Source organism: Triticum aestivum, chromosome 3B, assembly GCF_018294505.1.
Source record: "Triticum aestivum cultivar Chinese Spring chromosome 3B, IWGSC CS RefSeq v2.1, whole genome shotgun sequence".
Classification (NCBI taxonomy): Eukaryota; Viridiplantae; Streptophyta; class Magnoliopsida; order Poales; family Poaceae; genus Triticum; species Triticum aestivum.
The window spans coordinates 295958794-295977864 of record NC_057801.1 but is presented as its reverse complement, the minus strand read 5'-3'; the positions used below and the strand labels follow the sequence as shown (position 1 = coordinate 295977864).

Sequence of the window (19071 nt, the reverse complement as noted above, 5' to 3'; positions counted from 1 at the left end):
TCTTTATTATTTGTTTCAGTTTTCTATATATATTTTTCTGTTTTGTTTTGATTTAGTTTAGCAACTAAATCATTTTAATAAATTCTGTAGGTTATTATATGGCTTGCTAAAATATATACAAAGCCACTCACAAACTTCCAGAATTATTGGAGTCATATTTAATATATATTAAATATAAATCCAAAGCAAATAGTTATTGGATTAATTCAAATGGCCAAAATAAATATCTCTGTGACTCCAAAAATATTGGTTTGAATTTTACCTCTTACCAATATTTCTATGGAATAACAGGAACATTTTCTTGGACTCATTTGAGAAGATTTAAATGTTGGTTATTTTTAGAGGTTTCATGAGGCTTTTGAAAATTCCTCAATTCAAATTTCATTTGAATTTAAACATGATGCACACATGGAAGCAAGCATAGGTCAGGCCAGAACTAGGAATGTGACAGAGGCGCAGGCGGCAGAGGTGCGGCAAGAGCTCGATGCTCTTGTGAAAAAACATGAGAGGTTAGAGCTTGACTCGAAGACTCGGGAGTCCGAGCTTGCCTCGGCACTTGAAAGCGCCAAATCTGCCAAGGCCGAAGCCCAAAAAGCCCTCCAGGAGATTGAGGCGATGAAAAAGATTGCGGCGGGTAAGGCATTCTTTATGCAAAGCAAGCATGTGAAAGTAAATTACCTGTTACTTACCCGAATCCGGAGCTCTCCAGGAGCATTCGCAAATCTGCCCCGCAGTGCATCTGATGCCGCCGCATTCTACCGGGCCGAGGAAGGAAGCTCGACAGAGAAAGTGTTCTGGTCCCAGTATGCTGAGGCCGAACACCCGGTGCCCTTGAGAGACTAGCTAAAGCAGCTGGTCGAGCTTCATAAGGCAGTCGAAACAGGCCATGAAGGGCCTGATAGGCCGGCTGTGGCCTGGTGAGGTCTTGCCTTTGAGCTACTTTGGGCTGGTGCGGCGGCTGGTGGATGCCTGTCCACGACTTGAAGTCATCAAGCATTCCGTGTGTATCGAGGGCGCCCGTAGGGCTTTTGCCCGTGCTAAAGTGCACTAGGGCAAGCTGGATGCTGAGAAGCTGGCGAAGGATGGGCCGCCGGAGGGGAAGGAGCATCGCAGGCCCGAGATGTATTATGAGGGCGTCCTGAAGGGTGCCCGTCTTGTAGCGGAGGAATGTACCATGGATGTAATTTTTGAGTAAACTCGCTCGTATTTATCCTGTGCGCTGAAAACTTGTTCATATGCTCTAAGCAACGCTTTTTGAATTTAAAATATTACCTTCTGTGCGTCCGTTTATGAAATCTGAGAGATGCAAGTCGTCGGCTTCTACCCCCATGCCACGAGTGCTGGGGTGTTCGGGATAAACCTGAGCGCTCTTGTTCCCATTCTTGGGTCCATCTAGGGAGGCGCTCAGCAGAACGAACAAGGCCATCAGACTTATAATGCTTTATCACTCTTACTTAGCCATAGAATTCTATAATTTTAAATTTCGGCGAAGCCCCTAGTATTCGGAAGACCGAGTTCGGGGCGCTATCCACGCCTAGGCCAGATAAATCCGGCTCCTCGCTCTAAGCGGCATAAGTCTTTAGGGACTTGAAAAACCTCGCGAACAGCGACCGGTCTCGCGCACTATCATGACGGTCAGTTTTAGCTTTCTCTACTGAGGTGTTAACCCAGCTCAACTGGGGCACAATCGCAGTAGTTCTCCCAGCGCTACCTTAGCCAACATTGCGGAACGTAAGGTACCAAAACATGGGAGCCGGGCAAACCCAACTATTGACCCAAGACATGATTCGGAGCCGATGCATATAGTGCTATAAGTTCGGGGTGCCGCACTCATGAGAGTGTTCGGTCTTCTCACACCGTATTATGGGGTGCTTAAGCCCCTGGTGTATTGGCCGTACCAAAGTGTACGGTTGCATAATGTCATGACTGAACATATTTGTATAAAAATAAATAAATACAATAATAGATAAGAGCTATGTATTGTTTATTAAAAAGGGTTGCTATGAAAGCAGAACGATACAAATAGTGCGATAAGCAAGAGATGGGATTATTTGACATGTCCCCCTCCAGGGGCAAGCTACGAGACTTTAAGTAAAACAGGTATTTAGCTCGTTATAGCGACCACCTGGACATTTGACGTGGCTTGTTGTCTCCCTGGCTGTTGCATCGTGTGTTCGGCGAGTGTATTGCCGGACAGGCCTTCCGAATAGTTGGGTCCTGAAAGTATATATAAAAAAAGGAAACGGCAGAATAGGGAGCCCCTAGTGCGGTTGAGCCGCATTCTGGGCGTGCCGTGGTTGTGCCCCTCCCCTTGTGCCCATGGTATTTCCAAAGCGTAATTATGTATGCGTGGTACCGCTATCGCCATCTGGCGAGGGCTGGGGTTGGGGCTGCACTGCTATGCTTGCTTGGAATGTGCCAGCCGGTTTTGTTGTAGGTTACTTTGGGCGCGCTTGACGTTGTCCGAATGTTTAACACCCGGATTGGAGAATTGCCTTGAGAGGCTACTTTGTACTTCCGCCGCCAGGGCCGCCGTGTGCTCCTCCGTTCGGAGAGAGCGTTCGGTGTTTCCATTGACCGTAATGACTCCGCGAGGGCCTGGCATCTTGAGCTTGAGATATGCGTAGTGCGGCACCGCATTAAATTTTGCGAATGCGGTTCGTCCGAGCAGGGCGTGATAGCCACTGCGGAATGAGACTATGTCGAAGATTAACTCTTCGCTTCGGAAATTATCCGGGGATCCGAAGACCACTTCGAGTGTAACCGAGCCTGTACAGCTAGCTTCTACACCTGGTATGACGCCTTTAAAAGTTGTCTTTGTGGGTTTAATCCTTGAGGGATCTATACCCATTTTTCACACTGTATCCTGATAAAGCAGGTTCAGGCTGCTGCCGCCGTCCATGAGGACTCTAGTGAGGTGAAATCTGTCAATGATTGGGTCTAGGACCAATGTGGCAAATCCGCCGTGACGAATGCTAGTGGGGTGGTCCCTTCGATCAAAAGTGATCGGGCAGGATGACCATAGGTTGAACTTTGGGGCGACTGGCTCCAACGCATAGACGTCCTTGAGAGCATGCTTCCGCTCCCTTTTGGGGATATGGGTTACGTATATCATGTTCACTGTCCGCACTTGTGGGGGGAAGCCCTTCTATCCTTTGTTGTTCGGCGCCGGGGCTCCTCCTCGTCATCGCTATGCAGCCCCTTGTCTCTGATTTCGGCACTTAACTTGCCTGCCTGCTTGAACACCCAACAATCCCTGTTGGTGTGGTTGGCTGGTTGTTCGGGGGTGCCGTGTATCTGGCATGAGCGATCGAGTATCCGGTCTAAACTGGATGGGCCCGGAGGGTTTCTTTTGAATGGCTTCTTCCGCTGACCGGGTTTAGAGCCTCTGAATCCGGCATTAATTGTCGTATCCTTAGTATTGTCGCCATGACCTGCCATTGTTGTCCTTGGTATCCGAATTGCCAGGGCTCTTGGTTATGTTATTGCTACGAGCTAGCCAGCTGTCTTCTCCCACGCAAAAGCGGGTCATGAGTGTCGTGAGGGCTGCCATAGATTTCGGCTTTTCCTGTCCTAGGTGCCGGGCAAGCCATTCGTCTCGGATATTGTGCCTGAAGGCTGCAAGGGCCTCTGCGTCCGGACAGTCGACTATTTGATTTTTCTTGGTTAGGAACTGTGTCCAGAATTGTCTGGCCGATTCCTCTGGCTGCTGGATTATGTGGCTTAGGTCATCGGCGTCTGGTGGTCGCACATAAGTGCCCTGGAAGTTGTCAAGTAATGCGGATTCCAGGTCCTCCCAGCAACTAATTGACTCTGCTGGCAGGCTGTTAAGCCAATGCCGAGCTGGTCCTTTAAGCTTGAGCGGGAGGTATTTGATGGCGTGTAGATCATCACCACGGGCCATGTGGATATGAAGGAGATAATCCTCGATCCATACCGCGGGATCTGTTGTGCCATCGTATGATTCGATGTTTACGGGTTTAAAACCCTCGGGGATTTGATGATCCATTACTTCGTTTGTGAAGCATAGTGGGTGTGCGGCGCCCCTGTACTGGGCTATATCGCGACGTAGCTCGGATGAGCTTTGTTTGTTGTGTTCGGCCTGGCCGTATTTATCATATCCGGCGTGACGATTATCGTCACGTGACGTGGGGCGCCCACGCGATCCGTAGATCGATCTTGTTTGCCTTGCCTTATCCTCCAATATGTCTCGTAGGTCTGTTGCGTTTCCCCGTGCTCTGGTATTTTTGGAGCGGCGTCGGGGTGCGACTTGAGTTGAGGGCCGAAAGGCCTCTCTGTCGCGGCCACGGGGTGGCCGATCGGGCGCATCGTACACTGGTGATGTAGGTTTAGTTGCTTCCTCCTCTAGTTGGGGTAGCAGCCTGCGCTTTGGGTAGCTCTTGGAGGGGCGTTCGAGTTTATACTCTTCGGCCGCCAGGACTTTAGTCCATCTGTCGGCTAGCAAGTCTTGGTCAGCTCTAAGCTGCTGTTGTTTTTTCTTGAGGCTGCTTGCCGTGGCCATAAGCCTGCGTTTGAAACGCTCTTGTTCGACGGGATCCTCTGGCACGACGAATTCGTCGTCGTCGAGGCTTGCCTCATCTTCGGAGGGAGGCATATAATTATCGTCCTCGACCTCCCTATCTGCCGCTCTCTCATGAGGGCTGGCTCCGTCCTCCTGCGCTGAATCCTGCTGGAGGGGGTTGTCTTCGACACTGTCCGGGGTGTTGTTGTCTCCAGTGCCGGACTCGCCGCTTTTGTTTTGACGGGATTTAGAGCGGCGCCGCTGATGTCGGTGCTTGGGTTGCTTCTTGGAGGGGTCGTCCTCCGTTTTTTCATCGCCATCCCCTGCTTTAGGGGTGTCCACCATGTATATGTCATATGACGAGGTGGCTTTCCAGTGCCCTATAGGTGCTGGTTCTTGGTCGTCTCCTTCATCGGCATCCATACCGTCGATGTCTTCGGAGTCGAAGTCGAGCATGTCGGTTAGATTGTCGACAGTGGCTACGAAGTGGGTGGTGGGTGGGTTTCGAATTTCTTCGTCGTCCGCATCCCAACCTTGCTGACCACAGTCCGGCCAGGGCTCTCCTGACAAAGAGAGAGACTTTAGTGAATTCAGGATATCGCCAAAGGGCGAGTGCTGAAAGACGTCCGTGGCATTGAACTCCATGATCGGAGTCCAATTGGGTTCGATCGGAAGGGGTGTGGAAGATCCGGAGTCCGGAGCGGAGTCCGACACCTTGGAGTCACGGGCCTCAAGGACTAGGCCGGTATTCAGCTCGATCACCATAGAAATTGTGGCTCCTGGGGCGGCGTCCAACCGTCCGTCCCCGACTGGCGTGGTCGGCTCCGAGCTAAGGGTCGGAGCGGACACCTGAGCGGCGCTCTGGGCACTGTCCGGTGGCAGAGCTAGATCATGCCCATCGTGACAGTGCGGCGCGCTCGGCCGTGGCTCGAATCTGTCGAAGATCAAGTCCCCGCGGATATCGGCCGTGTAGTTTAAGCTTCCAAATCTGACCTGATGGCCATAAAAGATGGTAGGATCCATGCAAACATGGCAAGTGATATGACAGATTACCGACACTGAAAATAACAGTACATGACAGAAACAACGATAAGTAGGCATGTTGGTGACCTTGTATAACTCACCACAGAGCAATACATGGCATCAAAATGTGACCAACAGTAAGAAGACAAATTTATGGAGCTAAACATGGCAATAGCATGGTCATAGGGTGCATGGATCACTAGCAAAACACATGGCAAAAGTGAACTTAATGTTAACAGGCTGACAACAACATTATTTAGCAAGTTTAGAGCAAGATTACAACAAGCTACAACAGCCTATAAATGCAAATAATGCCATGGATGTATATAGAATAACATGTATAACAAAACATCCTTAGTGAACATCTCCATATTATACATGTAATTGATGGTAGCATCAATCAAACATAGCAACATGATATAGCAGTTTGAGCCTAGCAAAACAGTAACAACAAGTACCCTACTTCACGAGCTTGATGCACTCACTACAAGATTCAGAAAAATACATGAATTGCACCACTGTAAATATGGCATGAATATGCTCCTAAAACATGTAGACATCATGCTCAAAGGATGCACGCACAAAATGCAACGAAAATGACAAAACAACAAGTTATAACAGTCTCAGCAGGTTAACATCATATAACACTCTTGCAACAATGATTAGGGCATCAAGATGAACTCAAACATGCATGACACAGTGGAACAAAATGAAGAGCATCTCACAACGAACATTTTAACGTATTATGCACGCAAAAAGGAGCTACCTACACAAAGTTATGATAGGTCAGACATGCACACATACAGGGACGAAGCTAGAAAAAATGGTCATTGGGGTCAAGCAATGCCCACTACAGCACAGGCTGTGGCGTGACTCACGCCGAGAGCAATATAAAGAGGGGATCCGGCTTGCCTGCTCCCTTCCCGTGCTTCCATCCGTGCTCCCACTTAATCCTACGACTGTCTTTTTTCCTTTTTTATTTCTAATCTAATCATCTCCCCCCCGCTTATTTTAAGGAGGTGGAGCCGAGCCTTATTTTGTTCCAATCAAATCAATCCACGTAGACGGGACACGGATGGGCACACGACGGGGGAGAAGGCAAGTCTCGTCCATAAAGAGGAACCCATTTGCAAGGTCCTTTTGAATATCTGGAGACACCCATTTGTAATTTTTTGGAGCATTCTTAAGAACTACATTCCTCACATCCTCATTCCGATTTGCTAATGTTCGTACCAACTCTTGAAAATTCCCCTTATTTTTTGATTTCTCTGATTCATCATTGCCACGGAAAGCTAAACCTTGATGTAACAAATATCTAACAGATTCGACGGAAGTATTCAACCAAAAGTTAAATATATTCTTCTGATCTTATCTTGCTTCTTTGGATTCTTAGTGTACTGTGATATTCTTTTTCAATTGGCCGGATCAAAAGGAAGTTCATTCAAATTAATGTCTTGATGCGTGATTTTGTCCTGTGTGAGAACTGCCGACGAGGAGGGCAAGTGCCAAGTGGGCAACCAACACTCGGGAGATTAAAGATTATTCCGCGGCGGTGGCCGCCCGGCATCACCCTCGAAGATTTGGGATCGCCGTTGTTTGTCGCCCTTGAAAATTGGGGATTAGGGATGGAGAGTTGGGAAGGGGAAAATAATAGGCGAAGGCGATGAGACGGAAAGGCGACCTGACGATGGCCAAGAGACCAAGAGGCATGTGTCGGAGTATTTAACCAAAAACTACCACATTTCACGGAAACGTGACAGAAAACTATCACTTTACAATTTTGTGCGAAAAACTACCACTTTTGTCCTAATCCGTGGCAAAAAACTACCAAGTTCGAAACCGGTCGCTTCGCCCGCGCTAAGCACCAAACTGACTAGCCGGTCCCACGTTTCCAGTGTCACGGTGGCCAACCGACGCCCGCCGCGCGTTAACGGTGCGTCCGCGGTCGGAAACGGCGGCTGTCAGTTTGCGTTCAATGCACCAAAACGTGGGACCGACCATTTGATGTTGATCCTCTGACGACGCCGTTTCCGACCGCGGATGCGCTGTTAACGCGCGGCGGGCGGCGGTTGGCCACCGTGGCACCTGAGACGTGGGACCGGCTGGTTAGTTTGGTGCTTAGCGCGAGCGAAGCGACCGCTTTCGAGACTTGGTAGTTTTTTGCCACGGATTAGGACAAAAGTGGTAGTTTTTCGCACAAAAATGTAAAGTGGTAGTTTCCTGTCACGTTTTCATGAAATGTGGTAGTTTTTGGTTAAATACTCCATGTGTCGGCTATTCACGACTTCACATACATCTATAGAAATTGCAGACCAAATGTCAACGTGTACGTGTGTAAGCCTAATCCACGTCTTATGCATTGGGCCTTGTGTGTTGGCGCTGTGTAGAGCTGTAGGCCACGACGAGTAATTTGAAACGGAGGAAATAGAATTTACGGATGTTATGGGCTGAGACATTGAATAATTGAACATTAGCTGCTGGGCTGGGGTCAACTAATTTTTTGGGCTGGGGTCAAACGCAATTCTGATAGACGTAGTAGCTTCCAATACTCCATGGCATTGGGGTCAATTGACCCTAGCGTCCAGACTAGAGCTTCGTCCCTGCACACATATTATAAGTTTTCAGGGACTTGGCAGTATTTAAAAAAAAACAGAAGGGCGTCATTTAAAGCAAAACAGAAGCTAGCCAACCCACCTCCAGGAGGCTCCCCCGATTGCAAACTTCCTTGGCCGTTGGATCTGATCATCTAGAGTGTCTGAGCTGAAGGATCTTTACCTGTTGTCAAACCTGATTTCACCTCGTGGTTGTTCTGGCTGTCCAATTACTGGTGGGCTCGCGCCACATATTTATTGGCTGGGTTGATCGATCTCGCGTGAAAAAGGCTTTATCCCAATCCCCGCACGCGCTCCGCTCCCAATGCTCGTGGCACACCAGAGCCCACACCCGCACCAACCCTAGCCACCACACCTCACCTTCCTCCCCCGCTCCGCCCCAAACCTGGCCGCCACACCTCTCCTTCCTCCCTTGCTCGACGCCATAGGCACCGCAGGCCCTACCTCCTTCCTGCTCGTCCGGATAGCCGCCGGCCGCCGCATCCTTTCTCCTCCTTCCTCCTCCCCGTTGGCGCCCCTCGTCCTCGGACAGGGGGCCTCCTGCATGGACGGCCGGGTCTTCGTCGCTAATCCCTTCCGCCCGCTCGCCGCGCTCGTCCTGTGGAACGTGCAAAAGGGTCAAAATCCTAGCCGCCAAGCCTCCTCGTCAAGCCCGCGCCCCCTCCGCCTTGTCTCCTCTATGCCCCCTCCTCTCCCACGTCGCCACCCTCGAGCCCGCACCCCCTCCGCCTCGTCTCCTCCCCGCTCCCTCCTCTCAAACGCCGCGCCATTGACGCACCGTCAGGGACGCCGTCAACACGTCGGGGATACGCCGCAATGGAGCTCAGACAAGAGCAGGGCAGCGGATTGGATTGAGGGCACCCGATGACCTTGCCGCCGCTGTCACCTGGATTTGCTTGCCGCCGCGTGGAGTCTCCATGGCCGCCGCCTCGAGTCACCTCCGTCGCCGCCGCGAGTCAGCTCCACTTTTGCCGCCAGGAATCTCGTCCCCGGCAAGGTATGCTCCGAATCCCTGCTCTCCCTGGTCCTCCTGCACTACATGCTGCGTCTGTGTTGTATGCGTTTAGCCATGATGTACTCGAGCAAGCTCGAGTTCCTCGACTTTTAGAGGTACCATCCGCCTCCCTCCCGATATTCAGATCTCCTTATTTGGTGAATGCGGTGTTTTGGTTTCGTTTCTTGTATGATTTTGTGTGTCTGTGCTGGGAGTATTGATTATAGGTGTTATATGATATGCATATTTCCGTGTGAACATGTGTAGAGTGAGTCGTTGTTATATGCCTTGAACATTAGAAAACCAGATGATCAGGAACAACATATAGGAAAGCTACTGTTGTTACCGTGTTGTGAGATTATGTAAAGCCTGAATAATGAGAATTTTGGGGGTTCCACTCCTCGAATTTGGTCCAGAATAAATGGTTGTTTCCTATTGCTTGTTCAAAAACTTGTCTGAAATTATCAGAGTGATATGAGTCCAGGTATGGTTTGGACTGTCTGTGTGCTTTCTCAAACACAAAGCTAACGGAAAGATGGGGATTATGTTTTTAGTTCGAGCGTGGATACTCGGCAGTAGCGATTTAGGTCTTTTTGTAGAACAGAATGATTAACTCGGTCTATTTCTGGAAAACTGCACTGTAGAAGATATATGTATGAACGGTTGTAACACTGAAAATGCAAAATTTACAGTATGTGGTAATGATGGTCGGTGGGGTGTGACTTTTTTGCTGGAATTGTCCAGTGCAGTTTTAGGATTTCTACTGAGTGGTGCCGTGTTCTGAGATTTGTTTTTGTGTGTTGCTGTCTGCAGGAAAATTCCTAGGGATTTGATTGACGGAGGCATCGGTATCTGGCATTGTCCAAGAAGCCATCGGTGGGGTTGGTGAGTGTAATCTTGCGAGCAATTGCATCTGCTATTTTCTTGTTTCAGATCATATGTTGATACTTCATTTTACACAATCTTTCGTATTAACCATAAGGGTAAAGGATATCATGTTCTGAACATTGCTAGGGCCCATGCTTCAGATGAGATTAATTCCTTGATTTTGCTGTTTCTCAATTATTCATTCTAGAATTTGGCCCTTACTTGAGTGTCCCAGGTTGCTTCTTTTTTCTGTTGGTCGAGATTTGTTCCTTTTCTTTCTAGATGCTACATTAGTTTATTTCCTACATACTATCATGGCCCTTGGTTGATTGTTTGTCTTGATATCCCAGATTTGGCTGGACGTTGCATTTTGCTCTGCCTCATGTTGCTTATATTTTGTGCTTGCGTGTAAATAGGTTGGCGGCTTAATTGACCCAATTTAATTATTGGAATGTTTTTTTGTAGTCCACAACACTACCTATTCTTTTGGCTGCAATGTTCTCAATTTCTTTCAAAAACTGTTCATCTAATACCATTACAATTTAGGTTCCATACTGCTCTGAGTAGTTGCAGTACAATTGAGCCCCACACGTCTCATACCAATATAGTTTGGGTTCCATACTTGTTTGAGAGTACTTACATGTCTCCTTTTCTATTTATTTTATTAGTGTGGTTAGTGTATAAACATTTCCTTGGTTGTGAAATCAGTGAACTACGTTTAACTGCTGCAGAGCCAGGCTCAAATGTTTTTTTGAGCATAAAATGTTCTTTAGTTGTGTTGGATTTCCTTCCATACTATTTTTCGTGTTGAGTCACTATCAGTGTCTCCTACCACTGTGTCATCATATCTCCTTTCAGTGTATATTGTGTATGCCTGTCCGAAAAGAATGGTTGTCTTGACCATGAAATTGGCAAATGATAAATGAGCCCTTTTTTTTATATGCTAAAAAAAAGGGCAACCTGGTGCATGTAGCTCCCGCTTGCGCAGGGTCCAGGGAAGGGTCCGACCACTTTGGGTCTATAGTACGCAAAGTGGTCGGACCCTTCCCTGGACCCTGCGCAAGCGGGAGCTACATGCACCAGGTTGCCCTTTTTTTTTTAGCATATAAAAAAAATGGTATGATGATAACAACTAATCAATCATACAAGGAGTTGGTGGGCCATTGCTTAGTCACAACTTGGTCTTGTGACAGCAGCAATGGCCTTGTGAGGTTTGTCACAACTTGGTCTCCCGTTTTTAATGTTTGCATTCCTTTTGTTGCAAGGTGACTGTGGGATGCTCGCTTGACCCCCTGTCCACAATGAAAACCGGAGGAACCTTCACTTTGTATAGATCGTGATGGATATGGGGACATATAAGAACACCTCCCTTCCGAAAATCAACTAGGGCAGATAAGAAAACCCACCTGAGAATCTATTGTATACCATATTTTTTAGCCTCTTAACATGTACATGTACATGTTGTAGTCTATATTTTGATATAGAATATGTTGTTACATGCAACTGTTTGAGTTGGTGGGCCATTGCTGCTGCCGGCTAAAATTATAATATTTGTAACTAATATTTTTGGTTGACATATTACTAGCGAATTGGATATCATATCCCTAAACTAGGAATTCTTTCATTATTGGAGGCTTTTATCTGCATATACAAGGTAGCAGAAGAAGCAGGTGAGTGGCCCCTGTTTTGTTTCTTTATGATAGTGTCCTCTACATAATGGTTGAAACGGTGTATAGCCTGAAGCATGTGATGTTTCTTTCAGTGTATATTTGTGATTTATGGCGTTTGATGCGCATAGGGCAGAACCTCACATCACATACAGTATTAGAGAGGAATGTTTTAACAGTTAGTGTTTCAAAGATTTATACTGTTTCAGCTAGCCAATGAATGTTTGTGGAGCTACATATTTGGTATCAAAAGTACATCATTTGGGAAATTGGGTTTTTAGTTAATGTGTGTCAGGCATCAATAGTTTTGAAATATTACCATGTTGCCGAATATATCATACAATTATAGGTGCATTTAGTTCCCTAGAACATTTGTTCTTGACTACCCAGTACCCAGTTGAGATATCACCATTAGCGAAACCACATTGGAGGTAATTCTATTAAGTCGGAAAAGCTATATGTTCCAGAATTATTGTTTAATGAAGTACTCATTTTGCTTTATTCGTATAATATGTCTTCCTGTTTTGTCATCGACTTAATATTATCCATTGAAAGTTCTCCTTTTGTAATGCGAGTGACCGATAGGACAAATACCATTATGCATCAAGTATAGTCGAAGTAGAACTTTGTCCTGGTATTAGTAGATTACATGCTAACGTGCAGATAACATGGTTCTGAAGTTGAAAATCATTGCCACAATGTTACAGATTAGAGTTTCCAAAATAATATTATACTCCCTCCGTCCGAAAATACTTGTCGGAGGAATGGATGTATCTAGACGCACTTGTCGGAAAAATGGATGAAAATGGATGTATCTACAACTAAATTGCGTCTAGATACATCCATTCCTCCGACAAGTATTTTCGGACGGAGGGAGTAGTAATCACATCCATTTCATTGGATGTGACGTGATGTATCCTATATGCGGAGCCATGAAAGAAATGTAACTATGGAAGTTGTAGATAACAGTATACAGTTGTTCGAGTGCTCTCTGGCTAAACCTGATGCCTTTTGTACATCAAGGCTCTGAATTTTTTAAGGATCACAACTTACTTTCAAAGTAACAATAATATTTGGAAAATATCAGAGGTGACAGAGAACAATTTAATAGGATAGTGGCAAATAAGGCCCATTTCCTTAAGGTATCAGCACATAACACTTTTCACTAATTTGGCCAGTTAGCAATGCTCTGGTTTGTGCCAGTCAGGAATTGAGAGCGTCAGTAGTCTTTGCATAAATAACCATCAGACTGGAGGTCAACACTGAGAGAGGGACTGCATACAGTTTTGTTCAAGCATACCCCTTCAAGTTATAATTGCAATACACTATGCTGGATACAAATGACCTTTCGATTTGAACTATTCATATTGTTTAATTTGATGACCTGGGCAGGATCCAGGTTTCGGTTGCTAGCAACTGTAATGATCAGACTCTTTTCTCTTTTTGTAGGTATGCTGGTCTTGATGTGGTTTTGGACTGAATGTTTCTCACTTGGAGGAATTGCTTTTTGCTAAAATCAATATATTTTTCAGTCCCCAACGATTTTATTCCTCAGCGCCCAATGGACTTCTATCAATATTTTCTTCCAAACAATGTATTGAATTTACTATGATTCATTGGAGTTATTTGACGAAGGGGAGCCTTGGCGCAGTGGTAAAGCTGCTGCCTTGTGACCATGAGGTCACGGGTTCAAGTCCTGGAAACAGCCTCTTACAGAAATGTAGGGAAAGGCTGCGTACTATAGACCCAAAGTGGTCGGACCCTTCCCCGACCCTGCGCAAGCGGGAGCTACATGCACCGGGCTGCCCCATTGGAGTTATTTGACAGAGAGAAATATTCTCTGTATACTGGATACAATTACTCATGATAGGTCCTTTTACTCCCTAGCGACCAATACACTCATTTTTAGTTTTATGTACCGCCATTGACATATATCTTTTCTTCCAAACTATGAGACATTATGTAAATGTACACTGGAGAATGTATTATGTACATGTATATTATTTCAAATGGGTCTGTGCGAACATGGTAGCAAGTATTTTGTGCTATCAGATTAGAATGTGTGTATACATCTCATTGTTGACAACAATGCACCATAATTAAGTTTCCCTTCTTTTAGCTTATTTGTTGCTACCTGAGATAATACCAAGTATGATCTTTGGTTTGCCATGTACGACACTGCGGAGTCATTTTATTAAGCTGGCATTAGTAATTTTGCATTTTACATAGTTCATGTGCAAGTTAAATGTATGTCCAATAATTACTAATACTAAGTTTATAATGTTGGCACAATCTGTTATTGCCGTTATCTTCTTGGGAGTACTTGAGAAGGCGTGGCTGGGAATGTGGGGACACGCCATGGCAGAGGCGCATGGTCGGCAGGAGGAGTCAGGGAGGCCTGAAGGTGGACATGTGGATGTTATCGTGGCATTGACACATTTCGCTCCACCGATACCAGGGTGAGTGAATGCTATCGTGGCCTTAGATGCCCTGTCTAATTCTTGCTTGAATTTTTGGTTTTGTATGCTTGGATGTATGTTCAGTTCCTACATTGTTTTTCTCATGTGGAGTTGAAACCACATTTGGTTGGTCCAATTGCAAATAATGGTATATTTCACTCTGAAATCATATTGCATATAGAGAGATGTTCATTGTTAGTCCTTGGGTTGTGGTATGAACTGACGACTTTTATAGTCAGTTTACCGTGTCATCTATTTAGAATCAAGCAAATTTGGGCCTAAAAAACAATCATGTCGACACAGTAATTTTGGCAAAATGAGACTGTGATTTTCCTCTCTTTAATTTTGAATTATCTTTGACAGGAAAATGTTTCCTTTTTTTGGTCTAACCTGTCGTAATTTTGTCTTGTCGGTCCATCTATATGAGAACCTTCTAAGTGGAAGTCACAAGGTGGATCCTTTGACAGGAAAATGTTTCCTGTTTTTTGGTCTAACCTGTCGTAATTTTTTCTCGTTGGTCCATCTATATGAGAACCTTCTATGTGGAAGTCACATGGTGGAGTCTCAGTATGTTTTTATGTCATGACTGGTACTTCATTTGAGACTCCTGGCTGATACTATGACCAGATCTTCTCCGTCTTGATTCTTAATGCCTTCTTCGTTTTAGTCTCCATCTACATGTGCAATCAATATTTTGCTAGAGATGTCTATATAATTGTATTGCACATTGTTTTTCTGCTATCTAAATAACACTTGCGTTGGCTTTGGTGGTGGTGGTGCAGGATTCGTTGGAAGCCACACGGCGCACCCGAGGAGAGGAGGAGAATGCTCTGAAGAGAGGAAATGATAAATTTTATTGTTTTGTTTTAAGAGCAAGGGATTTGATATGTAGTCCCCTGGCTTATTTGTATTCTACTATGTGTATGGCCAAAGAAATCATGATTTTATACACACATATATTTTTAAACAAAACCCTATGTATGTTTTGCTCAAACAGTGTCATCGGAAAGTGCTCATATTTTCAATGCGTACATGATTTTAAATGGTTCTTCGTGAAGATGGTAGCAAATATTTTGTGCTATCAAATTAAAATGTGTGTATATACATCTCATTGTAGACAACAATGGACCATGTTTCTTATTAAAGGTTATTGCACCATGGATAATTTTTTCCTTGTGCATAGGGATTTAGAGTGCCTCCGCATCATTTGGTGCAACAGATCCCCGTTTTCCCTAACTAAGAGATTAAATTTGTTTCATATGTGCTTGCCCGTAACAAAATCAACTAAACTATGGATTTATTTATGTTGCTAACTTGGAATCATCAGCACGATAACCATATTTTCGGTATAGCATTCTACTACAAATATCGAATAGGTCTTCGCAAAATGCAACTATTTTCATCGACAACATGGTTTTAGCGGATCTTTGCGCCAGTTGGCGCAAAATCGCACCGGTCGGCGGCTGATGAAACTTCTCTATCACCCAGCTGAGGAACCGAGAAAGAAAGGAAGTCTTCGCTGGCTCCGCCCCTGCTGCTTCCATATTCAGCTTCTCACGGGTCACAGGCATCGCTCAACGTGAGCTGGGCTAAATAACATATGGGCTATCCTAATACCTCTTGATCCCTATATCTCCATATATGCATAACAAAGACATGTTTTTTTCTAAGGTTTCTTATCTTTCCCCCCCTTTTTTTGCAGGACAATATGCATGGCCAGGTTTCTCATCATGAACCATGTTTTCAAACTTGCTAAAAAAATACAACCATGCCAACTTTACTCTCTCATCATGGTGGCCATATTTTCAAACTAAACATATTCATATTATGAAAAGTTTCCCTTTTCCCAGACTATTATTTAACAATGCAATAAACATGTTTAGAAAATAGCATGATTTAGTTGAAGGTTCTTGCAGCATGAAACTATTTTCATCGACAACATGTCTTCAGCAGGTCTCTGCGCCATTTGGCGCAACGGGTCAACTAGTATAGTTAAGCAATGCCTAGGGCGAGGGATAGGCGAAGGCTGGGCTGCTCACCTAGTGGGCCAAAGCCCAGGGTGGAAGCAGGCCGGGGAAGGCCGGAGCTGGGCTGGGGCGCACGCGGGCTGAGGGCGCGGGGCCCATGTGGAGGGGTCGTCGTCCTTGCGTCTGCCCGCACGCACGCACGAACGGGGGAGGCTGCACCGGCGGCAGGCTTGGCGACGAGCGGGGCGGCGTCCCGAGGGCCGGCGAACGACGAGGATGGGGGGATCCGGGCGCCTGCCCGGATCCGGCCGAAGGCAGGGCCGGACGACGAACTATCGACGGAAGGAGGCGCAAGGCACTGCGGGGTCGGGGCGGAGCCGAGGTCGGGTGGCGGCGCGCAGAGCGGTGCAGTCGAGGCGAGGGGCGACGAGGCCGAGTGCATCGCGACCTGAGACGGCGGAGGAGGTCGCCAGCGACGTCCGGCGGCCAGAGCGGGATCGACGCGGGCGGCGCAGAGGAGCTCGGGAGGAGCGGGAGCCGGATGCTGGGCGGTGGCGGCGCACAGGCTCATTCGGGCCCAGATGGGCTCGGGCGGGCTGATTCCAGGCCCGCGGGCCTATGGTGGTGGAGGCGCGCTGGGGAGGCGAGGTGGCGGCGTGGGAGTGGTTGGCTGGCGCGGGGGAGGCGACGTGGCGCGCCCGGATTGGTCCGGGGCGCGGCGGCGGCAGCGCCAAGTGGTGGGCTATGGCTGAAGGCGGCGGAACCGAGGCGGGAGGAGGCTAGGTGTAGGGGAAGGTTAGGGTAGCCCCAAAATGGCATATGGGTGGTGTTTAAATAGGTAGGGGGGTTAGGGTTTGAGGGTGTGGGGGTGTTTTGGAGCCCTCCGATCTCGATCGGACGGTTCCGGACGCGAGGGGTGTTAGGCTGGGCCTAGGAGGGATTAGTGGGCTATGAAGAGACGGCTTGGGCTGAGGGGAGAGAAGAGAAGTTTTAAGTGCATCTAGTTCCCCTTATTGATTTTGGTGTATTGAAGACTTATAGGTTAAGGGACTAATGTGTTTATGAGTGTACACATGTCTATAAATCTATGAGGAGTTTGATATTTACAGAGAAAGTCGACCCCTAAAAATGAATATCTTCGACTGAAGATTTTGGTATTCCTGAAGACTTTCATGAAGACTTTGAAAGTGAAGAAATTGGTGTGTCCGTGAAGACTTGATATTCATGCAAGGAATATGAAGCTTGAAGACTTTCGTTTTCATAGTTTTGTTTTTCTTCTTCTTGAGTCATAGGAAACACCGTACTGTTAAAGGGGGTCGAGGAAATACTAAGGAAAAATTTCCATGTGATGCTCAACTCAATATCCTACACCTACCAATCCCTTCGAGTGAAGCCATTGGAAATCTCATACAGTTCAGTCAATTTCTTCACCGACAGAGACGAAGTTCTTCTGTTCGCTAAGGAATTTGTTCTGACTGAGGAGTTAGGAATTCGCCAGTACGGATTGCCTACACAATGAGGAACATGATATCCCTGAGGAATTTGAGATTCAAAATTCTGACCGTTGCTGTGCTGCGCGCCAGCTGTCCCAAAATATCTTATCCACCTAACACTCATATCATCAAAGGGCATTTATGTCTTATCATGTCGGGCTGCTCCCTAGTCTATAAATAGCCGCCCCCTACAACCACTAGCTGGTTGGCTGCTCCGAGAGAAACTGACACTTGTCATTTGAGAGCAACCCATCCTCCGAGGACTTTGAGCAAAAATCATCGAGTGAGGAAAAACCCAAACCCAAACACCTACAAACCCAAAGTGATTGAGCATCACTGAAGAGATTGATCCTGCGTGGATCCGACGCTTGTTACCTTTGAAGACTGTGCTTCTTCCAGACGATTAGGCGTCATGGTCTAGAGCATCCAAGAGGAATTGTGGATCGCCGAGTGACCGAAGTCTGTGAAGGTTTGGAAGTCGCCTGAAGACTTACTACGAGTGATTGGACGAGGTCTGTGTGACCTTAGTTCAAGGAGAATACGGTGAGGACTTGGTGTCCTAAGCTGCATGCTCAGCGACTGGGTGTCCGGGACTGTGTGTCCTCGAGTTTAAATACTCAGCCGCTCCAACCAGACGTACAACTGAGACAGCAGTTGGAACTGGTCTACCAAATCATTGTCTTCACCAACCTTACTGGTTCTATTTCCTCAACTCTTTCATTTCTTCATTACTGTGTTGAGTGATTGTTCATATCTGTGTTTGAAGACTTTGACTGAAGACTTTCTCAATTTCCTCAGTTCAATTTCTTCAGTCTGTTTGTCTTCATCTTGTGTTATCCTGTGTTTACGCTTTCTGTACTCTGTGTTTGTCTTCATTTCATCATGATGACCATGTGTGTATTCTGTCATGCTTACTTCTGAGTACTTATTCCGCTGCAAGTAGTTCTTCGCTAAGGAATTTCCTCACCGACAAATTCCTCAGTGAAGAATTCATAAAAATCGCCTATTCACCTCCCCTCTAGTCGATATAACGCACTTTCAGTTGGTATCAGAGCAAGGTACTCCCTTGTTCTATGTGATTTTGGTTTAACCACCTGGAGTTCTAGTTATGTCGACCGCAGGTATGATCAAGGTCTCTGCTGGGTGTCCTACCTTCGATGGCACGGACTACCCCTACTGGAAGAATAAGATGCGAATGCATCTTGAAGCAATTGACAATGATCTTTGGTACATTGTGGAAAATGGTGTTCCCTCAGTCACACCTTCCCTGAATGCTGCTGATGTGAAGAGATTCAAGCAACTCGATTCTCAAGCGAAGAATATCATATGTGATCATCTGAGTAAAGGACAGTATGGTAGAGTGAGTGCTTTGGAAACTGCTAAGCTTATCTAGGATAGGCTCTCCAAAGTAAACGAAGGAGTCTCAACTCAACGTGACTCTCGTGTTGACGTTCTTTGCAATATCTT

General features: G+C 46.4%; 1 long non-coding RNA gene across 1 annotated transcript; it reads left to right on the top strand.

Moving 5' to 3' along the window:
• The first annotated feature begins 8440 nt into the window (after positions 1 to 8440).
• On the top strand, positions 8441 to 15140 carry LOC123069770 (uncharacterized). The gene is made up of 4 exons (XR_006432953.1): positions 8441 to 9154; positions 9965 to 10036; positions 11284 to 14144; positions 14927 to 15140. It is a non-coding gene; the product is annotated as an uncharacterized lncRNA (long non-coding RNA).
• Positions 15141 to 19071: the final 3931 nt, after the last annotated feature.